Raw genomic sequence first — 11,433 nt, forward strand, 5'->3', positions numbered from 1 at the left:
ATAAATTTATTTTGAAATAACACGACCGCATCGCTACGAAAAAATGTCTCTATTCACGTAACTAATATATATTCTGAATATGAACCAAATCGGACTATAAGAAAAAATTGTTTGATATATCACGATCCTACCGCAACCTAGAAGGTCCATGTTTTACAAAAATATCTCATTTCACGTAAGTAAATATATTCTGAATATCAACCAAATAATTTTTTTTTTAAATATCACGACTCCACCACCGTCTAGAAGGTCCGCCGTATTTTGCAAAAATATCTGTTTCACGTACCTAATATATATTCTGAATAAGAGTCAAATCGGACAATAAATAATTTTTTTTTTTAAATATCACGACCCCCCAATGCTAACTAAGAGGTCCATGTTATGCAAAAATATTTCGTTTCACGTAATTAACGCATATTTTGAATATGAACAAAATCGCACTGTTAGATAATTTTTTTTTTTTAATATCGAGATATTTTTGTTTTTCAAATATATCTCGTTTCACGTAACAATATATATTCTGATGAGCCAAATCGGACCGTAAATAAATTTTTTTGATATATCACGACCTTTCCACCATTTAGTAGGTCCATGTTTTTCAAATACATCTCGTTTCCCGAACGTAATATATATTCTGCATACGAAACAAATCGGACCATAAATCAAGTTTTTTTTAAATAACACGACCTAACCGCCACCTAGGAGGACCATGTTTTTCTTAAATATCTCGTTTCACGAAACCGACATATAATCTGAATACGAGTCAAAACGATCCATAAATAATTTTTTTTTGAATATATCACGACTCCACCACTTCTTGTGTCTCGTGACAAGACGTTGAGGAGCCACGAACTCGCCCAAAATGAGCCGATCACTTGCTCGAGTTCTTCTCACAGTCGAGCCACGCGCGTATTTCAAATTCAACTTCTAATAAAGAAATGTAAATAAAAATAATCGAAATAATACATTTATAATTAATCAAATATTTATTTGTTATTCAAAAATAATCGTAAATAGTTTGTTCGTAAATAATTTTTCATAAAGTATAACTAAAAATTACGAATAATTAATAATTATTTAAATGTTGAAATTATAAACAAAAAGCCGTCAATTTAATTCACGTTCAAGTCATTTCTTTATTAGATGTTGAATTTGACGCGCGCAGTTCGACTGTGAGGAGACTCTAGCAAGCGATCGGCTCATTTCAGGCGAGTTCGTGGCTCCTCACTGTCCTGTCTCGAGACGCAAGTAAAGAAACCGCAGTAACTATAAATAAATTTAACGTATTAAAAAATTAATTATACGATAATAAAAACCGGTTTATATCTAATTAACTACAAGCTAAATGTACTTCTTTAAAGATATACTTGACACAGACATTTATACTTTTTAATTTTTAATATATCAGGAAACTTCTGCTACCTCAGACCGGAAAAGTTATCGCTATACAGAAACGGATTAGGACAAAGGGCGAGGTTAAAGGAGGGGCACTAACTTAAAAAGATACTACATCTGGATCACGGTAGTTTTTAACATCACACAAAAGAGCGTTTTGACACAACGTGATAATGATTTTGTCATTTTACCAGGTGAAAAGAGAAAACATGGTATTTAACTGTACCTCTAAAAGGGATTATTAAGTATCAAAGTACGGATGGTAAAAGAACAATTACCTCGTAATACGATCCCATCGTAAGTATAATTATTATTAATAATGTAGGAAACCATGAAGCTATAATATGAAAACTTAAATAAATAATTAAAATTTACTCGACTGTTGTAATATTAGGCAACATTAAAACAGAGTTCGATAAGAACATGAAATTAAAAAAGATTTATTTGTAAAGACAGTAGTAAGTAATATTACAAAATGTTTACCTTCAATGAATGTATACAAACTTCTCAAAGTTACGAACATTTTTTTTTGTAAGTTTTTTCTGTTTTTGATTTCGTATTATCTTTTTTTTCTTTTTTTGTCTTCAGTCATTTGACTGGTTTGATGCAGCTCTCCAAGATTCCCTATCTAGAGCTAGTCGTTTCATTTCAGTATACCCTCTACATCCTATATCCCCAACAATTTGTTTTACATACTCCAAACTTCATATTATCTTAAGGCTCAAATCTTATGAGATAAAATAAAGTTTTTTTTAATCTGATAGATACGGTACAGATATTTGTGATAATAACAATTTCATACAAATTCCACAAAAAAATTAAGATACTGTTAATATCCGTAATTATTTATAATTTTTTTTTCAGAATGAAAAAATTAAGCGGAAAGGAAAGTTCAGGCAGGTAGTAAAGAAATTGCATGTGTTGAGGGATAAAAAATTTTCATTAAATGAATATCAGAGCCACGAGTGAAAAATACTTTACGATAAAACTTATTTTTCAAGGAAGAATACAGTGTTCAAGGAAAACAGTATTGTTTTTAATCGGGCAAAGAGCGGTATTTATTAATAGGTTTAATAATGTGTTGATTTAATATTATTCTTTTCTTTTTCTTAAAATAGAACATCGGTTATCAATTATCTATGTAATTGTTGTACAAATAAAAAGCAGTGCATTACACCTATAGGGGACAGCACTATAAAAAAAGCGCGCCACTTGCTAGGCGGTGAGGAAATCGGCAAACAAATTTTTCAGTTACATATTACGCTGGAAGTTTATTTACGGTTACACGTCGGTGACCAAAATTCTTGTGTATATCATGGGCTGCCGTATTTAATTAATTATAAATTTCCAACATCTTATACTTGTTAATTACGCTCCATAGGATCAATTTGGAATAATTCACAAATGTTTTGCTCCATTATGGATATTTTTTTAAATATTCAGCAAAATTTAAGTAATTAAAACTTCAGTTACCTTTAAAGTTGTTTACGTCGAGCGTAAAATCATTATTCATTGGATTTGTAAAACCGATATTTATTGTAAATAATATTAATTCAAAAAATATATTTACCGTTTGTAATATTTATTAGTGTATTTAATTATATTTGTTTGAACATTACATCGCCAAAAATAGGGGCAGGACCGGCTGCAACAAATTACCGCAGTGAATATTTGTGCTTGTTCAACGGTATATGCATTTTGAGTATATTATAAATCAAAGCGCTTTATGTTCATTTAGAATTAAAATAACTTAATAAAATAGAATTTCTTAAACGAAATAAAATTTTATACAAATATGGTAAATTACATAAAGAATTGCGAGTACTGTATACTGCAGCTTAATTTATATCACTTTAAATGATAACTTAGAAGCAAATAAACAAACTTGTTAATTTTTTCAGAAATTGTAAAATAAATTAAAAGAATTAAACGGTTACGTTATGAACATTGTACTTAAAAAAAGGCATTTGACATAAAAATGAAAATAGTTTTCAGTAATTTAGATAAAAGATTATGATAATTAAGCTTCATCAAAAATTACTTCATTCATTGAAGATATCAAACATAATAGAGCTGTATCAGAATGGAATCGCTGATCTCCATGATGGAGTGGTAGCGTCTGAACCTTTCATACGCTATAAAACTATATTTGTATAATTCCATATATAAGCTTTTGCGGTGAATGAATGAATTTTGAATATCAAAAAAACATCCCTGATTTAACCAGAAAAAATATATAAAAACTTACTTTGTTAAAAAAAATTTCACACTATAATCGAATAAAAATTTAAGTTATAATATTCCATTAATCTTTATAATATTAACCCGCAGTTAAATATTTATTTATATTCAATAAGCGTAAAATTATATTATTTTTGTATCGCATTGTAATTCACATTTTAAGTTATAGACTTACTCTCTTGCCTGTTAGCTTATGGAATGGCTGTATGGAATGGAATGCAAAGTTGGCAGGAGTTTATTACTCCCTACTCCATCGCAGAACCTGGACAGAGTCCCTTGCGCTGGATCATTCTAATCGGGCTTGTTTTTTTAAAAGGGTTATTTTTAATCTCGGATCTAGTTTTTCAAGTTTTGTCTATTATTAATTTAGTGAATTTAAGACGGATTTAATTGCATTCCAATCCGTTGTTAAACCAGCGTTATCGAACCCATTTCATGGGCCGACCGCGGAAGGCTAGGCTTATAAAGCCTGTCCTCCCGACGTAATTCCCCTTCAGACCGTCCACTGAAGTCCTTTCGGTGCTAACTCTTTAATAGGCTAGCAGGAATACGCCACAACGGGGCACTACCTGTAAGGAGGGAGCAATGCGTCCCCTTTTCCGGAGGAGTCGCAATTGCTGGGTTATTTTATCTTACTGTAAGTTTTGAAATAGGAGAGGTTGTGTAGAAGCTCTTCATCCGCTTCTGGTATGGCTGCCCTTCAGGACGCATCTCTGCTGGGCTCTGTTCCGGACTCCAGTCCGTGATGTTGAGACGAGTCTTCCTTCTTCTTCATCTTCATCTTCTCCCTCTTCTTCTCCCGAAGACCTCTTCGTTCTTCTTTGGCCTACACTTTCCAAGAATTGGTAGTAACCGAAGTTACATACCATTAACCTTGTAATTCCCGAAGCCCCGAAGGGCTGAACGGGGGAAAGTGCAGGTTTCTTCGTTCTTCTGTGCTGTCAGTGGCTGCTGGGCAGGTGGCTGCTGGGCTTGCGACTGCTGGGCTGATAGCTGCTGGGCTCGTTCCCTCTTTCTTCTTTCTTGAAAGGAAAGGAAGGTAATAGGGAACTTACAAATGGTGATACCTATTCGCGATCGCGGTTTTGGGGCGGCGATTTTCTGGAAAGAAGTAAACAGTAATTATTCTCTCCACGTAATTATTAACCTTCAGACACGCGTGTGTCTGAGAAGGGGTTGGGGGGACCGCGTGGCCGCAGTGAAGAAACCATTTGTTTTTGTGGTGGCTGTTGGCATCTGCAACAAAAGAAGCAGAACACACACACGAGGAAAAAAAAAAAAAAATTTTTAATTTAGACCTCGTTTTTGTTTTATGCGCGACTTACCGTGTTTGAAGTCTTCAAACTATATAACTCGCGAAAAACTATTCACTCGCGACCCCGGAAACGCGTCTGACGCACTATTCCGTTTGTGGCTCATGCGATATGAAGGCCCCTAAGCCTGGTTTGTCGATTTTCGGCTACCGCACCGCACCATCACGGTGGTTCGTCCAGTACGGCGTGAGGCCGCTTCCTTACAACTGTCGGAGTTGGGTCCTCTCGGCAGATGTCCCGAAGATGACTGTGTTCGGACACAGCCGCTCTCCCGAACAGTCTGCGCGCCTGCGCCACCTCCACCTCGGACACGGATTGAAATCTCGCATCAGATCGGAGAGTGGCGTTCGTAGGCTGTATAAGGTATCTCCAGATAACGGTTAATCATGCTCATACTCTTTCGCTTTTTATTGAAGTAAGAATTGAAGGTTATTTTGTTGCGGGAATTAATGTAAACAATACATATAAGTTTAATTAAAAATAAAGTTAATTTAATTCTAAAATAATTTAATTTTGAAGCAAAATGATACTGTAGGTTGCACTTTTGTTGTAAATGACAGAACTTATTTCTTCGATCTACCTCGTATTACAAGCGTCTATAATGCTGAACCGGCCATCAAAATACCATCACATCCTATAGCTTATCTGTAGCTATTCGTATAGTGCTCTCCAAGCTTTATAGGATTTGTATTCCAGACATCCTATTGTCACAGAAATACATAAAACAATCGCTGAATTAAGTCATCGCAACACACAGGTGAATTTCTACTGGATTCCTAGACGCGTGCGATTCCTGGGTAATAAACACATGGATTCCATTGTAAAAGATGCACGTAGCCAACCGCCTTTCTCCACTTGAGTTACAACTACAGATTCCATCGATCGCATTCAACATACACTTCGAAGAAGGCGGCAAGATGACCGGATCGCTACAGTAGATAATAAACGACGACAAATAAAAGACACAGTGTTAACATGGGACTCTTCATGCAGGACAACTCACAAAGAGTCCTCTGTCGATTGCGATTAGGACATACCAAAGCTACTCACAGATACCTGATGTCAGCGAAGAATGCACCACCGTGGGTCTGATGCGAATGCCGCTCGACTGACCACTACAACTTTGTGAACTGTGCAGCCACCTTATGTTACAAACTGAAATTACAAAGGGAAATACGATGAATCCTAGGAAATGACAAGGCTGTATTAGACCGGGTATTATTATAAATATTAATATATACTTAATAAGATTATTCGTATTTCATGTATTACCCTAACTGTTGCTTTTCTTTTACAGTTTCAATTTTATTCCTATTATTATCTTAGTTTTAATCATATTAAAACTATATTTTTGCGCTTATATTTTAATATTCCAAAAGAAGCCTTTATTATTATTTTAACCTGTGTAATGATAAACGCGAAAGCGTTTTTTGGCCCCCAGAAAAAAGTAATTTCTTAATTACCATTATTTTATTTTAAAACCGATTTCAACAAATAATAGTACTAAAACGTTACAAATAATTTTATTTTTATTTAATCAAAGTAAAAGCTAAACAGGATTCCCATGCATAAGCGGGGTCTCAAGACCATTTAAGAATCTCACGATCTTACCTCTCCTTAAGTTTGCTAAAGCATATACACTTCATGATAATATATGTACGTAAGCATCCATAAAGAATTCTTACATTTTTATATGTTGCATTTTATTGTTGTATTACCGATTTTGCATTGTTTAAAGTAGGATTTGTATTATATAGATCGTACTTTTTTTTTTAACTTATGTTGGCAGAACCGATTTCAAAAATAGTTTTTTTGTAAATCCCTTTACTTTAGTTAATAAATAAAAATATAAGTATTTGTAAATTTTAGGGATATTATTTTTTGAAGTCTGTTTTCATTTTTTTTTTTATAAATTATTTTATTTGTCAATCTGTCACCTATTTTATTTATAATCTATATACATATATACTGTAATTATATATTATATAATTAAAATACAGATCAAAACAAATCAAACAAATAACTCTGTTTCATTGAAATTGTGTATGTTTTTATATCATATTGTAGACAAGTTTGCTGTACCAACCATCTTCCTTCATACGTGACAATGATGACATATTTGATACACCACAAATTAGGTTTCGTGTAATTTGTATAATTTTTGGGAGCATTCAACAATTTAGTATTCATTAGTTTTGAATTAATTTTTTAACATGCTTGCTATTTATTACAAAATAAATTACTTAACTAATAACTGGTTCTAAAATTAGCCAAGCGAGCCTTTCACTTACATATCGAGAAATCACTTGAGATAATATTATGAACTCTGTCATTATAAGAAACTGTTCATTTAATTATCCTCCATTTTTCTGTTCAACCATTCATGGATTAATATAAGATCTTTATCTCTTTACTATTTAACATACCTGATTTTCTGGGTTATTTTGAAAATATTTTATAAGAGAATAATTTTGTAATACATCATAATACATTTTTTAAAACATTTTTAATCAATTTTTTCTGTAATCCTCCACTGTTAGAATTTGCTTATTTTTTTTAATATTTAATTTTCTGGAACTTTATAGAAAAAAGAGCGATAATAACAAATAATAATAAAATTTGCACTTTGTGTTAATGGGGGACAGCTCAATTTTGAATTTTGTTGTTTTCTGTTGGCAATATTCTTATTTACAAAATAAATAACTTGGTTTAGGTGAAATTTAGTTAAGTTTATTTAGTTAGGTTAAGGTTAGTAATGTAACTAATGATTCCGTTTCCTGAACTTCATATGATATCAACATAATAACCTAATGCTCGCTTCACTCACAAGCTTCATCTAATTAACAATAATTATATGCAATTTATTAATGACAAGTGATATTTAAACTAAATCTAATAATTAACATACAAAATACCAACAGAAAACAATGAAAATTGAGAAAATAAAAATAGTAAAATCAGTTTAAACATCTGGATTCGATGACTTATTAAAAAATGTTTTTATTAATGGAAATCTTGAATGATAAAATATTACATTTAAGTTTGTAGTAAATTAAATTTTTTTTATTCTGATCCATACGTAATAATACATTGTATTATTATATGCTACTAAATGGTTATAAAAAGGAACTGCCTCAGCATTTACTTGAGTGGATCAAGGAAAATATGGTAAAAATTTTATTATAAAATAAAAAATAAATGTGATTAAATTCAATATTAATTATTTAAAACAAAATCTTGTGATTCACAATTCTCAGAAATATTTACAAGTTTATTTAAATTGTTTTAGTAAATATTTATGTATGTTAAAAATAAAAAATTTTTTATTTGTAACAAGTACTTGCATAGTTATGCTATTTCTCTACATAGTCGCCACTCTGATTTAGACATTTGTCGTAGCGTGGTACCAACTTTCCAATACCCTCGCCATAGAATGTTTTCAGCCATGTTTCTATGCCGGTCTGCAGCTCGATGTCTGTGCCAAAATGTTGTCCTCCTAGCCAGCGTTTCATGTGAGCAAAGAGTTGAAAGTCAGATGGAACCAACTCCGGGCTGTATGTTGGGTGATCAAACACTTCCCAACGAAAATGCTGCAGGAACTTCTTTGTTACAGCTGCAGTGTGTGGCTGAGCATTGTCATGGAGAAAGACAATGCCTGATGACAACATTCCTCTCCGCTTATTCTGAATTGCCCTTTGTAGATGTTGAAGAGTCATGCAGTATAAGGCTGCAGTGATGGTCGTGCCACATTCCATGATTTCCACCAAGAGGTGCATACCAGCGTAGAAACATGGCTGAAAACACAGGCGGCTCTGTTCTATGATGAGAGTATTGGAAAGTTGGTACCATGCTACGACAAATGTCTAAATCAGAGTGGGTACTATGTAGAGAAATAGCGTAACTATGTAAGTACTTGTTACAAATAAAAATTTTTTTATTTTCATTATGGTTTTAATTTCGTGACCGATTGGACCTTCAAAATAAAATAACCCTCATATTAGAGATTTATCAATTGAATATTATCATTTCAATAAAATAAAATATTTTAGTTATATTTTAAATAAACTCGTAACAAGATTTTTTTTAAATGGTTCAATTTAGATTCCCTGATCTGACTAGTCCAGACTTCTTTCTGTGGAGTTACTTAAAAGAAATTGTTTATAGAAGCAATCCTTGTATGCTGTAAGAATTGAAGACAAACATCTAACAAGAGTAGCCAGAAACATACTCAAACGTGCCGAGAAGTGAACAGAAATGGTTGGACACCATTTTCAACACTTGTAAATTATTATCTAGGAGTTTGCCAGCAGTGGCAGCTCATAGCTAAAATTAGTGGGGGTGCTGCTCCAGAAACTTCTTTTCTGGGCCTTTTCAAGGTAGGATTAAACTTTTCTGTAAAATAATAAAAGCTGAAAAAAAATTAATCAAATTGAATAGCTTGAAGCAGGAGAATAATCTAATTATATATTTTATCGCATTCAAGAATGGTACATGGTTTTTAAGCATATTGTGCTTAAAAATTAATAATATGTCTGTTTAAAAACACTATAGTCCAACGGTGCTTAATTTAAAATTTCTTTTAATCCAATTTAATACATAGTAATAATAATAAGCTAAAATAAATAGTAATGTAATACACAAATTTTAAACAATTTTATAATATTAATATTCTAAAAACATATAAACATAATAAATTAATGAGTATTAACTATTTACTTGTTTTTGTATATCCCAGCTGAAATGATGTTAAAAAAATGTATATAAATACATTACAATACGAAATAATTATAATTATAATGCGATAACTTAACATTTTTTTAAATACATTTCTTAAATGAATTCCTATGATAGTCCGTTTTAAATGAGATCAGTTTTAAAAATAAAAAGATTGAGATAATAATCTATTAAATACCCAGTATAATTCAGAAAATGATCTACATAGTTACAATCATATCTGATAAGTTCATTAATTACAACAGTGTTATGTCATGTCACTTAACATAATAAATGATATAAATAAAAATGAAGGTTGTGACAGTAGAATGGAATTCTTCCTTAATTTTACCTTCCTAAACCTTTTTTGGTATATAAAATAAACAAGTTTTTATTCTAAAGTATATGATTCATATACTTTAGAATAAGATTCTATACAATATATAAGATTCTATATGATTCATATACTTTAGTTAAATAGGAATGCATAAAGATCCTAAATATATAAAATAAATCAATTCATAAAGAGTTAATGAAAATTATATAAGAACATTATTTATATGCACATTAAATGCGATGAAGAAAATTCGGGGTTTTTTAAATAGTATTAAAAAATTCAAACATAACGTCAAAAAGAGATCTTTCAATTATATTTTAAACAAATTGGTGGGGAAATGTTTGAACTGGATTTGTAATCAAAAATGGTACAGAAACCATAATAAGTTAAAGTATTGTGTATAGAGATGGATATTGTTATTTTTAAAGAATAATTGACGATTCTTTTTTGCAAATATTGCACGTTTATAGAAATAACAAGGTTAACTAAACGATTAAAATTTTCTAAATACTGATCTACAAGATCATACGGGTCTTTTCTATCATTCCCTTCCCACTTTTTTTTTATCCAATTCACTCACTCATATTTGCATGAAATTATCAATGTTAATTTCGGTCGCGCATTTTTAATTGTAGAAATCAACTTTCGATCAGAAAAACATGTACTTTATTGTTTCTCCCCCTCCACAAAAGTTTTCAAGTTTTTCACCTGGAAATAGCTCAAAAAGCAAGAAATATTGTTAATAATAATAACCAGGTTGGGAAATAATCCAATCATCCGATATAACCACTTACTTTATAAATATAATCTAACAAAACTTAACTTACGTTCACTAACCTTACTAATTAACAGTACTGTTTTGATTTAAATAACCATGACTATCAATTTTTTCTTTTATAACCTATTTTAAGAGGATTTTTCAATAACGAATCGGCACAGACTTCACGCATATAATTCTTGCAGTCTGTAAAGAGATCACAGTTCATTTAACGTTTATAATTGAAACGAATATCAGCTAACAAGAAATGATGTGAAGTAATCGACAACACTGATGTAAGTAATCGATGTTACTTCGAATCGTAACTAAAATATCGTACTCTGTAATTAATCTACCTAAATAAACAGTAACTTTGGTACTATTTCTTTAAAGAAAATAAATGCAGGTAATCAGTATTCCTAAACAACGCCGAGGTCCTTTCTGTGATTCCCCAAAATATAAAAAATGGTTTCTCCGTCCCAAACTGAAGTGACTATAATTTTTTGGCTATTTTCCCAACGATTCATAATGAAAAATATAAAAAATGGGAATAATAAAAATACAGATCAAATTATGAAGGTCAAATACTAATCTGTCTGCCCATTTTCATATCTAGAAAACTCACTTCTGACTTGTAGAGCAAGCCCTAACACAGATTATGATCTATATCAGATGTG

General features: G+C 31.4%; 1 long non-coding RNA gene across 1 annotated transcript in view; it reads right to left on the bottom strand.

Moving 5' to 3' along the window:
• Nucleotides 1–11,118, bottom strand: part of LOC142320409 (uncharacterized) — a 33,543-nt gene extending 22,425 nt beyond the window's left edge. Inside the window, exon 1 of the long non-coding RNA XR_012755376.1 lies at nt 10,837–11,118. This is a non-coding gene — a long non-coding RNA (uncharacterized LOC142320409). The remainder of the gene's footprint in view (nt 1–10,836) is intronic.
• Between the last annotated feature and the right edge of the window lie 315 nt (nt 11,119–11,433).

The sequence above is a fragment of the Lycorma delicatula genome, chromosome 2, assembly GCF_047948215.1.
Source record: "Lycorma delicatula isolate Av1 chromosome 2, ASM4794821v1, whole genome shotgun sequence".
In the NCBI taxonomy this organism is placed as follows: domain Eukaryota; kingdom Metazoa; phylum Arthropoda; class Insecta; order Hemiptera; family Fulgoridae; genus Lycorma; species Lycorma delicatula.